This window comes from Halichoerus grypus, chromosome 13 (genome assembly GCF_964656455.1).
Source record: "Halichoerus grypus chromosome 13, mHalGry1.hap1.1, whole genome shotgun sequence".
Lineage (NCBI taxonomy): Eukaryota > Metazoa > Chordata > Mammalia > Carnivora > Phocidae > Halichoerus > Halichoerus grypus.
Window position 1 is genome coordinate 12,973,351 of NC_135724.1, and position 13,075 is coordinate 12,986,425.

Consider the following 13,075-nt stretch of genomic DNA (forward strand, 5'->3'; position numbering starts at 1 on the left):
TAGTTAGAAATTTGGGATAGTAGGTGTGCCTGGGTGGTTCAGTCAGTTCGGCGTCCAATTCTTGATTTTAGCTCAGGTCGTGATCTCAGGGGCCTGGGATCAAGCCCTGTCCTGGGCTCCACACTCAGCAGGGAGTCTGCTGTAGATTCTCTCCCTCTTCCTCTGCCCCTTCCCCGACTCCCTCTCTCTCAAATAAGTAGATCTTTAAAAAAAAAAAAGAAAGAAAGAAAGAAATGAGTTTTAAATAATACATATTATTTGAGAAAATTAAAACTATTTAGTCATGTAAATAAAAAATAAAGATAATTACAAGCCCATCAAATCACAGTTTTCTTTTTTTCTATACATCCTGTTTTTACATAGTTGAGCTCACACTATATTGTAGTTTTATGTTTTCTTTTTGTTTCATTTAATACTTTGCCCTAATTATTTCTCCATATTTTAAAGTTCTGTTCATAAGAATTACTTTGAATGACTACTTGAATGTGCCATAAATTACTCATCCATTCTTTTATTAATTCAACATTTAGGTGGTTTCCAATTTATATAAATACTGCTACTGAAAGTATTTGGTTTTAGCCTGTTATCTGAATCTCAGATGGTCTTTTTAGCATAGATATCTAAGTATTAAATTAATGGATAAAATTTATGAACATTTGTATGCCTGACTACACTATGTCAAATGTACTCCAGAGAAATCCCACCATTGAAAGAGCGGCCATTCCACTGTTTTTTTACTAACCAGTTTCTCCTCTCCTAAAACCTGGTAACTAAGCCTTCTCCCTCCTAAGAAAAGTCCCTGAGAGAACAGTGAAAAAGGTCAGCATTCTTTACCACTCATGCTACACAAATCACTACTTTGCACAACTAGACGAGTGACTTGTTTAGACCATCTATGATCCTTTCAAGTCAAGTTTTGAGCGGCTTGCAACTAGTCTCTCCCATGGGAGTGGGAACAGGATTTGACCACCTAATTTCAGAGTATTCCTAAGGCAACACTGAAGACAGGCTGGAGCCTAGCTTTCTTGTATTTTCCCCTGGGGCTCTTCCACCTCGTAGCAATTCTGTGCGTCCCGTGGTGGCCAGCAATGACGTGCATAGGATATGCCATTTCAAAACTTAGAAAACAACCCTCAAAAAGTTAATCCATGGGGCTCCATTTGGGGTGCCTGGGTGGCTCAGATGATTAAGCGTCTGCCTTCGGCTCAGGTCATGGTCCCAGGGTCCCGGGATCGAGCACCACATTGGGCTCCCCGCTGAGCGGGAAGCCTGCTTCTCCCTCTCTCACTCCCCCTGCTTGTGCTCCTGCTCTCGCTGTGTCTCTCTGTCAAATAAATAAATAAAATCTTTAAAAAAAAAAAAAAAGGTGAATCCATCTGGTTATATTAGTGCACACAATTAGACTGAAAAAAAAGCAGTGTACATGGGGGTTATCCATGAAGTTACCTAGCTGGTTCTACCTTCTGCCATGAGGGTTTTTGGGAGAATGACCATCCAACCACCATCTGTCTCCCAGGGCGCTTCGGGAATATAATTCACTTAGAAGAGCCAGGCGCTGGACATCGATGTGAGTACCCAAACAGAATGGGAAGATTTCATGGCATTTTATTTGAAGGCGGAGGGTGGGAGGAGGAGAGGGAGAAGATGGTGAGGACAAACATTAGTTCCTGACACAGCCAGACAAGAAGACAAAGTCTTTGGTGACCTCCCACATTCCCTTCCTGACGCCCTCTGTTCTCCCACGTCCTAGAGCCTTCTCCCTATTTCTGGAGATGATGGTGGTAAAAACCCCGAGACATGCAACACCTCCTGGTGCTTACTCAGTTTTGTTGAAGAAGTGTGAACGTTCTGTGCATCCTTTTATCCCCCCCCACCCTTTTTGAATAGATTTTTCAAGAGCCTTTTTAGGTGTACTGAAAAATTACGCAGGAAGTAAGAACACATGCTTTCTGGTTTCCCACCTTCTTCCTGGCTCTGATTGAGCCTTTGGAATGGCCTCGGCTGTGGCTGCTGTGGACAATTACAGGAGCCCCTGAGGAAAGCCGTGATCACAAGACGGAAACAATGCGAAGGGAGAAGAAATGACTCTGTAAATGTGGAACCTTGATTTTCTTTTTCCCACAGAGAGAATGGCTGGTAGTCCCAGCCTTCCCAGGAGAGTGTCCATAGTTTAAATATTGGCCAGAAATAAGAGAAAATTTTTCAAGAATTTATTCCTATAAAATTCAATTCAGTTACCTTGGACTTTTGAGGAAAGAATAAATAACTATGTCTTAAGTCAGGGAATTTGCCTCATTCTATTTGTCTCCAGTAAACTTTCTCCTTTCAGATACCAGTGAGTGTAAGTGCACGTGGCTATGTATAAAACCCCAACAACAGAAAATATATGAATCGGTTCAGTCTAATAATTATGCTCAAACTTAAGGGAAGCATCAGGATATTTGCAGAAACTCTCTGTCAAACTTCCTCATTGCATAACACTGACCTAGTCAGCAAAACTGAGACTCAGTTTCTTCACCAAAACCTACCAAGCCTTCTGGTTTCTTCCACACCAGATGATAAAAGAAATGTCCAAAGTAGACACACAATACATGTCAACTCCAAATTTTGGTGCCACAAAGAAAGGGGACTAACAGTAGAAGTTAGGGTGGCAAAGAAGAAAGCCATGAATCAAAGTTGGTGGCAGAGAATCGGGGAACAATGCATCTCTCTGTTTCATCCATGATATAACGAGAGCCATGACCTGTCCTTTGCTGAGCCCAAGATGCATTTGTCCTCTGCTCAATAATTCAAGGAAGGGATGCCTGGGTGGCTCAGTCATTTGGGTGTCTGCCTTCGGCTTGGGTCATGATCCCAAGGTCCTGGGATCGAGCCCCACGTCTGGCTCCCTGCTCAGTGGGGAGTCTGCTTCTCTCTCTACCCCTAACCCTGCTCATGCTCACTCTCCCTCTCTAATTAATAAATAAATTCTTCAAAAAAAATAATTCAAAGGATCCGATCACAATAAGAAATCAGATTCTTTTTGACCTGCTTGTTCTTTTATTTTTTAATTCCATACTTATTAATTTTTAAACCACTTTATTGAGCTATAACTGACATACAAAAAAAGCTGTACATATTTAAGGTATATAACGTGATGGGCTTGAAGATAAGTATACACCTGTGAAACTACCACTACAATCCTCATTTTTAGTCCTCTTGAGCCATATTCCCTTTTAATGTCTCAGAGCAAAGGATATAATTTTGTTGAGTTTTTTAATATGTATTTAGATAGGCTCCATACTCCAGTAGTCCTTGTATTCCTCACCTTTGACCTCTAACTTTTGCCCTCACCTCCCTAGGCCTTCCATCATACCAATGAGATATTTTCTTATAACTCAAAATTAAATCCAGGGCATTACACAAACAGAAGAATAAAATTGGACCTTATCCAACACCATACACAAAAATTAAGTCAAAATTGATCAGACCTAAGTATAAGAGCTAAAACCCAAAAGCTCTTACAAGAAAACACAGAAGTAAATCTTTACGACCTTAGGATAGGCCATGGTTCCTTACATGTGACACCAAAAAAAAACAAAAAAAAGCACCAAAAGAAAAATAGCTATACTGGAATTCACCAAAATTAAAAAATTTTGTGCTACAAAAGACACCGTCAAGAAATGGAGAAGACGGGCGCCTGGATGGCTCAGTCGTTGGGCGCCTGCCTTCGGCTCAGGTCATGATCCCAGGGTCCTGGGATCAAGCCCCGCATTGGGCTCCCTGTTCAGCGGGAAGCCTGCTTCTCTCTCTCCCTCTCCCACTCCCCCTGCTTGTGTTCCCTCTCTCACTGTGTCTCTCTCTGTCAAAAAAATAATAAAATCTTAAAAAAAAAAAAAAAGAAATGGAGAAGACAACCCACAAAATGGGAGAAGATGTTTGCAAATCATGTATCTGGTTAGGGATTTGTATAAAGAACATTTACAACTCAACAATAACGAAATAAATAACCCAGTTTTTAAATGGGCAAATGATTTCAACAGAAATTCCTCTGGAGGAGATATGCAAAATGGCTAATAAGCATGTGAAAAGATACCCAACATCATTAGTCATTAGGGAAGTGCAAATCCAAACCACAATGACATAACACTCCATCTTTCATCCCTGTTCTCCTTCCCTCTACTCAGCCAAATAGTCTTCCTCATGCTCTAAACCTCATTTTAAGTGCACAAACATAATACTATTTTTAAATAATAGTAATAAAATATTTTGAAAGATCAGTCATTAAATGTAATTCCATAAATATAATCTATCTTCATGGGGTTTTTTAAACTATACAGAAGGGGGTTTCCATAGGATAATATTTAATTCAGATAATTTATGTGATAACTTGTTTGTAGTTGACTCTCTGGAAAATCAGAGTTTTATTGATTTGCTTTAGTCTCCCGAACTTCTAATAACAATTTATTGGGCACCATAGAATAATCATACAGTTCATCCACATTCCTAGTGAATTTAGAAATAAGGGTGTAGAACTCAGTCAATCAAATTGCTTTAAAGCATTAAACTTTTCCAGCTGTCTCATTACCCATGTATGTCACCGGTCTAGGACATGCCTACTGTGCCTTTCTATCACGTTGCTTTGGCCACACCTGGATACCATTCCTCTGTTTACTCAGTCTATCAAAACACAGAACAGAATGCACAGGATGGACCAGGTCAGCACAGGACACTGAGGACACACAAATGAGCAGAACATGGTCCCTCCCTGGAGGAACACATCATTTAGTAGGAGAGACTCAGAGTACATGCGATGTCACCCTGCGAATGTTGGCACACTAGTTCTCTAACAGGGCCCTAGCTGTTCTCTCCAAACAAATTCTAGATGGTAATCAGTCCATGATATACATATGTACTGGATGATCCTGAAAAATATGTCTTTTTATCTGATAAGTGTACCTTTTCCTTGATAACTTTGTGTTTTATATTTATAGTCTTTCCTCTTTCAGAGAACAGGTAATTTACTCATCTACAGTTTCTTGTAGGTTTTCTTTTTACCTTTTTCTTTTCAGTCCATCAAGAATTTATTTTGGTCTATGATGTGGGGTAGGAATATAAATAAATATTCAAATACCCCCTAACTACTTAGTCAATGTTCCCAGCACTATTTGGTGAATTACCAACTCCTTCTCCTTTGGTTGGAATTACTTCTCTTATTGGCCAATTAGTTTTAATATATGATAAAGCTAAAACATTGATGAAAGAGAGATAATAATAGTACCAACTTTATAGAATGTTCTAAGGGTTGAGTGATATAATATATGTATATAATGTGTTCCACATAGTGTCTAGTACATGGGAGCTCTCAACAGAATATATTGATTAGCTTAGCCCAATACAGATCAGGTTCTGTCCAATCTAACAAATCCTCATTGGGCAGAATGAGTTGGGAGTGGAAAAATATGAAAGTATTAGTCTATCCATGCTTCCTTCCTGGGAGTAGAAAAAAGGAAGCGCCCAATTTTTCCTAAGATTATCAATTTTTATAAATTTGCTAAAAATGGTAAAAATGGAATTAATCTCATTTTAATTTAATTCTTTGGTCAGTTATAAATTAGGTATCTATTCATATTCACTGGCATTTACTTTTTTCTGTTAAGTGCATTTTTTATGCATTACACTTAAAATTTGAGTTATTTGTATTTTCATGATTTACAGATGTTCGTTTGATGTTATAAACAAAATGAAATCCATCTATTGTGTTTTTCCATTGCTGTCATTTGACCTTTAAATTTGATTATACTTTCAAAGTATAGACATTTTTAATTTTTATTAAATCAAGTCAGCCTTCTTTATAACTTTTCTAGGAAAAGGGGGTTTTTTATCTTTTATTTAGAACTAATTTCAAACTTGCAGAAAGTTGCATGAATGTTACAAAGAATAACTATATACACTTCACTAACTTTTTGTCTCATTTGCTTTGTAATTCTCTCCTCTCCTATCTATACATATATCCATACAAACATATTCTGAAGTGCTGTTGAATAAATTGCATACATCATGCCCCTTTGCCCTTAAATATTTTTATATTGTAAGAAAAATGACATTCTATTACATAAGCCACAGTTATTATAAAAATAAAAAGGAAGGAAATATATTGAAACTGTAAATAACCTTGTCTTCATCAAACATTTTCAGATTTTAGCACCCATTAAAGATTCTTGCTTGGATCAATTATTACAATAACTGTTTCAAAATAGTGATTTTCTAATCAGTATTTATTTATATAAGTTGGTATTCTAAGAAGTCATTCTTAAAGTCAGTAGACCATTAGGGGAAAAAAAATCCTAACTGAGCATAGCTTATCTATATTTTGCTTTCAACCTCTCATCTGAAATTTTTTAAGAAAAAGATGGCCATTTGTTTGAGACATTGCCTCTGTTCATAGAAAATCTAAGGGTGTCCCACATAATTATGTGACTCTGGCCTGCTCTAGTTTGTTAGTCATAATGTGGTGCGAATGAGTCTATGTTTTACAGTTTCAATTTCCAAATAAGCTTGATCACAGGCACTTACCTTCCTGAGCCACCCAGTCATCTTAGCACAAAAGTGCTGTTACAAAGTCATACAAGTCTGAAAAGGGAACTCAAAAGTACTGATGACTAAGTACAGAGATACTATATTAGAATATGAATGAGTACAAGGGCACCAGGGTGGCTCAGCTGGTTAAGCCTCGGACTCTTGATTTTGGCTCAGGTCCTGATCTCAGGGTTACGAGATTGAGCCCTGCATCAGGCGGGCCCCCATACCAGGTGGGGAGACTGCTTAAGATTCTCTCTCTCCCTCTCCCTCTTCCCCCTCTTCCCCCACTCGTGCACACACATACTCTCTCTCTCTCTTAAAAAAAAAAAGAATATGAATGAGTACAAATTACTGGAGATTTTACTTGGCTGTGATCTCCTCAACATCTATACTTTGTGCTGGAAGAAAGAGTGGAGGGCAAGGGCGGGAAGCTTGTGAATTCCAATAGAGTTAATCCTCAGAACACAAGAGTACAACCAAAATTCACAAAGTCTGGCTCTTCTGTGCTGGTCAAAACCATGCTTGTTCATGAAAGCTCATAGAACAAAACAATTTTTGTTTTTGAGTAGTAAGTGATTTGGAAAATCTAGTCCTTCTGTGTAATTAATAGCACAATAAGGCAGGATGACATAGTATGAAAAAATTCAGGGTCCTCTCACTTGGTAAGTCCCTACGTCTCCACAAATAGTTTTGTTTTTTAAATGAGTTATCTCCTTCCAAAATAGAGTATGAATTACTACGGATTTTACAGTTGCTTTTGATGACACAAAGAACCATGAGCTCCTACAAATCAGTTCATCTGCCTACCAAAATTATGTTCAATCAAATGGATCTTTGGATTACTGTTTCTAATTCTACAATGAGTTTCTCAGTTATATCAAAATTGTTTTTAAAAAAATATTTTTGCAACTTTAGCATCATTTTTCAAATGGCTTTTGGAAACAAAATTCTTTAAAATTAGAATTTCAAATCACAATTTAGATGAATGGTTTACAAATGGAAACATACAGCGAAACCTAAACCATAGCTTTGAAAAAAATTAAAACACAAGAGAGAATCTAAAAATCATCGATAGTTGTGGTTGGTATATTGCAGTTTCTGGAATTCCCCACAGTGAACTTGACAACCAAGCCATTGAGAGGAGAGCAGAGCAGTAAATCTGAAACTGAGCTTACACACCTTTCTTTTCAAATAAGTTTTTATTATATAGATGCCAATAAACCCAAAACTGGTGTTCCTTTGGTGGAGGGAGAAAAAAAAGTATGTCACAAGGTGCATAAATGTATCTTAAATGCAAGAAACCACCAGTTTTACAAAGGGAAGGTAGGAGGCTGCCAAAGTTATAAATACACCATTATGAATGGAGTTAGGCAAACTAACCTCTCCAACACCAGCTCTGGGTCAGCAGTGAAGATCAGCACCTATTCATTAGTGTCATGAGGTATATGGATCAACATGTTTTCAAAAAGATTAAAACTATGTCTCCATCTAATTATCAGTAAAATTAAGGGTTTGTGCAATGAGAACTCTCAGCCCTGACATTCTGTAATTTCAGACTTGAAATTGGAATTGTTGAAAAGTATAATAGGGTGCCATATTTGTTAACATGAGAACTCAATGGGAAGGCAACAACTTGGTTGACTGGTTGGTGATCATACCAAGATGTCAAGGTTGAAAGATCTCATTAAAGGCCATATTCATGATTCAACCTTCTTACACACCCCCAACCACGAGAACTTAAGTTTGGAGTCATTCATTCAATAAACATACACGAGTACTTGCTATATAACAAGAATTCATGTTATAAGGAGCTTCTGTTACTCCCAAGGTCAACTTTTTCGGGCTCAGGAAAGTTTAGCAGCACCCTTCAAACATGCCGGTCCCTGAAAAGCAAGAATGGTGCTGGGGATTGTTCTTGCTGTAGTTACCATTGTCCTTACTTTGCAATCATGCTCATTTTCCAACGGAGCCCAGAAGCCAGAATCTATGCCACCCTTAGGGGTAGCACAGTGTTCTTCATAGTAGCAAATTCTTCCACACTAGGCCTCCAGAATATTTGCATCTACTATGGAGATGATCTCTTCGATCTCAAACAACCCTAATCGAGAATGAGTGCAGGGAGGGGTGAGGACAGGTTTGCAAAGCAGGCCAACGTCCATATCGCATGAAACAACACCATTCCTAAAATCACACTGGCTGGACATTCTCAGGCTGAGCTCCCACAGTGCCCTGGGTGCCACGATTTGGATCAAAATGTTCCTTGACTACAATCAAATAACACTTCCTCATTCACAGAAATAAAATAAAATAAAATAAAACAGATGTGATTTAAATAATTTCTTCCACCTTTGGCATTTACTGAAAGTTACTTATATTAGAAACAGGTATCAGATGGTATTGAATTTTGGAGAATGAAAGAAGTAACATGTTTGTTGAATGTGTCCCATCAACAGGCACTAAACAAGGTGTTTTATTAGTTTATCTCATGTAACCCTCAATACGAGACAGGGAATATTCTTTGTAAGTCACAGGCTGGGAAATGGAAGCTCAGAGAGGTTGAGTGACCTGCTTAAGGTCTCTAAGCAGTAAACTCTAAATAGTGTGATTCAAACCCAGGTCTTTCTTATGCTGAAATCGAGTTTGCCTCAAAAGCTATACACCTGTATTTTGCATCCAAAAAACAATAGTGCAAATTGTATGAGGGTTCACTCCTAAACAAGTTCAAAAACCATAGACTCAACCTACATCTTTGGCGGTTTTTCCTTCCTCCTTGTGAAGTCGGCACAAATACTGACCCAGGTGTTAACCAGAATTTAAGAAAGACTTCAGGTGTTCAAGGTTAAAGATCTGCATGGCGAGAGAAAATTAAAGGACCCAAGGAAACGCTCTTAGTCTATTTATGTGTATGGGTTATTATTGACAAATGCCGAACTCTCCCGAGGATTTGGGGTTTGGCAAGTCCCAGCTGTCACCCCTGGCAGACCACAGCACATTCGGGCAAGCACACTATACCCTTCAGGCTACGATTTTGTGATGAAAGCCTTAGGTCTATAGTGCTTTAAGGAACCCTAAAGATTATAAAGAATTCTTGGTTCTTTCTGCCAATGGGAAGAATATGACTTCAAAATTCTATTCATAAGTACATAAATATGAATTTCTACTTCTTATAGCAAAAACAATGTATATGGAAGTGCCTGGCACTTACTCGCTTACTCACTAACCAGTAAATGTTTATTAAATATAACCTGAGTCTCTGAACTGTTCAGAGTCTACCACCTCCATAAGGCTTTACCAACTCATTCTCTCCCTCCCACTGAAAAATACTGTTCTAATTACTGCCCTTCTTTGAACACACTTCATTTAATTATATACTTGTCTCTTGAGGGAAAACCTGAGTCTGTGAGTGTGATGTGTTTCACAATCTTGGCAGCCTGGTAAGAACTTGCTGACTGATTATATTGACTGATAGAACTTGATACCAGCCTTGAGCTGAGGGGGAAGATGTTGGTCTGGATGACAGAAGGTTCCCAGGGCTAGAAGACAGCGTCCTGATGGTCCTCTTAGTGTGGAATACCACTCAGAGGGAGCGGTGGGGAAGCAAGGTGGCTATGAAGAAGCACCAGCCCCATGGCAGTAACACAGCTGCTCAACGTGGGATCCTTGACACTTGCCTCAGAATCACTTCTGGTGCCTGTTTCAAAATACTTCTTCTTGAGCCTCACCCCAAATAATAAATCAGAACTCACAGGGATGGGGCCTCTGAATCTGCATTTCAACAAGGCTCTGGGGAGATTCTGATGCACACAAAACTTCTAGTGTTCCTAGAATGAGTGATAAGGCGTCTCATGGCAGCAAGTAAAATGATAAGCCCACCAACACCCTGCCTTCTGCACTGGCTCCCACCCAGCAAACCCAGGTCCCTGACATAAAAGAGATTCCTTATTTTCATCACTGAGTTGCAATAATGCACTGAATGGTACTAGAATGTAGGGAACAAAGCTAGCCAGGGAATCAACTGGCGTGTCGAGCTGAGAGAGCACGGGGGTGGGGTGGAGGAGAAGGCGAAAGGCAATTAGCAAAAGTTCAAGAAGCTAAGTGAGGATGCAGATACCAGTCCCTCTCTGATAGGGCTTTTGTGCTGCAAATAAATTCAGTAGCGTCTAGAAGCCTCTGGGACGTACCTGGTACAGAGGAGATTCTCAACAGATGGCAACCACCCCAGGATGATTTCCACTGAGTTTCCCTTTCACGTGCATTCTGCCGAGGCTGGAGAAGGTTCTAAGGAATTCAACCAGGATGGGCACCATCCCCAACACACACATCTGGTGCCCACAAGCGACGTCAGGTAAGTGGGGCTGAGTTCGTAGTCTCAGCTGTAGAGGAAGGCTCATGCAGATGGGGGTGCCCTTGGGGAGAGTGTTGCTCCTACTCATTAAAGCCCAGTGGCACCAGCCTCTGCAAGCCACGCTACCAAATATTCTGGTCTCCTCGCCCTGAATTGTGGGGGTAAATCAGAGGAACACAAGATACAGGATGAGGTCCAGAAGGCCTGAAAGGGGTGAAGCTCTGAAATTTAAGATGAATGTGCACAGAAGGCTAAAGATGATGGCGTTGGTCACCGAACAGGCCCTGGAGCTGTCCTCTGGCTCTCCTCTGTGCCAATCTGCTCAGATATCACAGGAGGGGATCAGAGTAGGCTTCTTGTTCACTCCTGGTGTGCAGTACTTTTTGGCTGGGGCTCCCTTTGACCCTAACAGGGCGACCTGTAAGTCTTTCTAAGGGTTGCAAAAGTCCCTGCAAACACCACTGTGCTAGGCTGAGCACCTCCAACACAACACGGTCCAAACTGAACTCATCTTCTCCCCTAAACCGTCCCTTCTCTAGTTTTGCCGATTCTGATCAAAGGCATTGCATCTGGCTCTCAGCTCAACCAAAAACCTGAATCGTATTCCGCTCTCCTCCTCTTTTCTCTTGTCTCCAAAGCATCCTGTCAATGTGAACACTCACTTAAATATTATGGCTCTTTTCTCCTCCCCACCTGCACTGTCGCTGACTTACTTAGCTGAGGCCCTGGCATTTCTCACCTGGAATTCTGCAAGAGCCTCCAGGCTTCGCTTCCTGCTTCTAATCTCTCTCCCCTCTGAGACACTTGCCACAGGGCTGTCTTAGTGAGTCTTCTTCACAAACGAGATCATCACACCCTACCTCCTATTAAAAATCTCTGCTATCGTCTGCATTGTTTATTGCATTGCTCTCCAGAGGAAGATGCATAAGATGATCTTTATATTAGGCCTTGGGCTGTATGGAATACTGGGTACTCTGAAAATACTGGGTACTCTGAAGGTTCCTTCCTCTACAAAACAGCTTACTCCTCTAAAGCACACTCTTTCACGCATCATTGGACTCCCATCACGTTTGAGAAGAGCGCTGTCCAATAGGAATGTCTGCAGTGATGATAATGTTCTATCTCTCTGCTGTTTGATGAGGTTGCCGCTCGCAACATGTAGCTATTGATCTCTGGAAATGTGGCTAGTGTGACAGAGAAACTGTGTTTAATTTTACTTAATTTTACTAACCACACACAGCTAGTGGCTATCATATTGGACAGCGCAGTTCCAGAATCTAAAAAGAGCAACAACAAAAACTTGTGACCTGAAATCTGAGCTTCAGAGGGTAAGCAAACTCAAAAAGTAGGAAATCTGGTTCGTAGACTTCCACATGAGGCACTGGGTGCTGAGAGGATGCTAAATCAATTATGGATCAGTAGCGCCTCCTGGCTCTCAGAAAAGAAAGATGCCAATCATTTGAGAATAAATGCCTCCAGTATTCCCGCAGGTGAATATCAACCAACTATGATTTTACAAAATATCACCAAACATACAATGAAACAAGCGACCATGAAATAAGGTCAGCAGAAACAAACAAAAACAGATTTAGAGCCCAAGATTTTCAGCTACTGACACTACCATATACAGAATGTAAAATCACCATGTCTGAAATGTTAAAAAAAAAAAAAAAAGTTAGAGTCCCCAAAATGAACAAGTGGTAAGACCATCATATATGACCAGGCATATTTTAAAAGGAACCAAACAGAAATTTTAGAAATGAAATAATAAGTATTGAAATTAAAAATTGAAGAGAGGGTTAAACATTAGACACCACTGAAGAAAGAATTAATGAGATAAAAGATAGATATAAAGAAGTAACTGAGAATGGACTGTAAAGAAGTAAGGAGATGGAAAATGTAAAAGGGAGATTAATAGATACCCAACAGAATAAGAAATAGTGTCTATTTTAAGTCTCAGAAGCAGAAAATACAGAGGATGGATGAGGGACAAATTTGAAGAGAGGAGGCTGAGAAATTCCCAGAACTGATGAAATATGAAATACACAAATCCACAGATTTTGAAAGCAGTCTTACAAGCAGAACGAGACCAAAGCAAAATTATAAAGTAGAAGGTTTTCTTCTCTGCCCCTCCTATTCTTGGAAATGTCTTTCTCGTTTTCAAGGATC